The sequence below is a fragment of the Bidens hawaiensis genome, unplaced genomic scaffold (assembly GCF_021521415.1).
Source record: "Bidens hawaiensis isolate Kalapana, Puna unplaced genomic scaffold, B.hawaiensis_p1.1 tig00069074_1, whole genome shotgun sequence".
Classification (NCBI taxonomy): Eukaryota; Viridiplantae; Streptophyta; class Magnoliopsida; order Asterales; family Asteraceae; genus Bidens; species Bidens hawaiensis.
The window spans coordinates 20,926-23,250 of record NW_027502194.1 but is presented as its reverse complement, the minus strand read 5'-3'; positions in this window follow the sequence as shown (position 1 = coordinate 23,250).

Here is a 2,325-nt window from a genome sequence, read left to right as displayed (position 1 = left end):
GCTACGGATGGATCTCATAGAAGTGGGCGGGTGAAGATTAGAAATGGTTTCAATTTTAGCTCGAACGATCTAGATCCCTGCACTCGAGATCCTATGTCCTTAAACGATGACCTCGCGTACCATGAAGTGACACTTCTCCGAGTTGAGTACTAGGTTGGTGTCGACGCACCGATCCATAATCCTATCAAGGTTGGAGAGACAATGATCGAAAGAATTCCCAAAAACAGAAAAATCGTCCATGAAGACCTCCATGGAATCCTCGATCAAGTCGTGAAAATCGCCACCATACATCGCTGGAAAGTAGCTGGAGCGTTAGAGAGTCCAAAGGGTATGCGTTTATCAGCAAACGTGCCGTAGGGGCGGGTGAATGTACTTTTCTCTTTATCATCGGGATAGATCGGGATTTGGAAATACCCGGAGAAACCATCCAGAAGGCAGTAATATTGCTGGCCCGCCAAACGCTCAAGCATCTGATCAATGAAGAGTAGAGGAAAATGATCTTTCCTGTTGAGTTGGAGCACCATGCTTCTTGGCCTCTTGCTGAAAAGATAACGAATGGCAGCATGATCCGTGTAGACGACTGTTTTGGACAGAACAAGATAGGCCCTAAACTTATCAAATGCAAACACCACAGCTAAATGCTCTTTCTCGGTGGTGGTGTAATTCTCCTGAGCACTGTTTGGGGTCCAGCTAGCATAGTATATCGGGTGGAAGTGCTTCTCCTTCCTTTGTCCAAGCACTGCTCCAACGGCATAGTCGCTCGCGTCGCACATCAATTCAAATGACATAGACCAGTCAAAAGCAATAATGATCGGGGCGTTAACAAGTTTGTCTTTTAGAAGATTAAGCGCTTCGATACACTATGCAGAGAAGACAAATGGAGTGTCTTTCTCTAGTAGCTTGGTAATCGGTATCGCAATTTTCGAGAAATCTTTAATGAATCGGCAATAGAAACCTGCATGACCTAAGAAGCTATGGATGGATCTCACAGAAGTGGGCGGGGGAAGATTAGAAATGGTTTCAATTTTACCTCGATCGACCTCGATCCCCGCATTCAAGATCCTATGTCCTAAAACGATGCCCTCGCGTACCATGAAGTGACATTTCTCCCAATTGAGTACTAGGTTGGTGTTGACGCAACGAGGCATCATCCTATCAAGGTTGGAGAGACAATGATCGAAAGAATTCCCGAGGACATAAAAATCGTCCATGAAGACCTCTATGTAATCCTCGATCATGTCGTGAAAGATCACCACCATACATCGCTGGCTGGAGCGTTACAGAGTCCAAAGGGCATGCGTTTATAGGAAAACGTGTCGTAGGGGCAGGTGAATGTGGTTTTCTTCTTATCATCGGGAGAGATCAGGATTTGGAAATACCCGGAGAAACCCTCCAGAAAGCAATAGTACTGCTGGCCCGCTAAACGCTTAAGAATCTGATCAGTGAAGGGTAGAGGAAAACGATCTCTCCTGTTGAGTTGGAGCACTGTGCTTCTTGGACGCTTGCTGAAACATAACGAATGTCAGCATGATCCCTGTAGACTACTATTTTGGACAAAACAAGATAGGCCCTAAACTTATCAGATGCAAACACCACAGTTAAAAGCTCTTTCTCGGTGGTGGTGCAATTCTCCTGGGCACTGTTTAGGGTCTGGCTAGCATAGTAGATCTGGTGGAAGTGCTTCTCCTTCTTCTTTCCAAGCACTGCTCCAACGGCATAGTCGCTCGCGTAACACATCAATTCGAATGGCATAGACCAGTCAAGAGCAATCATGATGGGGGCGTTAATGAGTTTGTCTTTTAGAAGATCAAACGCCTCGATACACTGTTCAGAGAAGACAAATGGAGTGTCTTTCTCTAGTAGCTTGGTCTTCGGTCACGAAATTTTCGAGAAATCTTTAAAGAATCGGGGATAGAAACGTGCATGACCTAAAAAGCTACAGATGGATCTCACAGAAGTAGGCGGCAGAAGATTAGAAATGGTTTCAATTTTAGCTCGATCAACCTCGATCCCTGCACTGGAGATCCTATGTCCTAAAACGATGCCCTCGCGTACCATGAAGTGACACTTCTCTAAGTTGAGTACTAGGTTGGTGTCGACGCAACGAGCCATCTTCCTATCAAGGTTGGAGAGACAATGATCGAAAGAATTCCCAAAGACAGAAAAATCATCCATGAAGACCTCCATGGAATCCTCGATCATGTCGTGAAATATCGCCACCATACATCACTGGAAAGTAGCTGGAGCGTTACAGAGTCCAAAGGGCATGCGTTTATAGGTAAACGTGCCGTAGGGGCAGGTGAATGTGGTTTTCTCCTGATCATC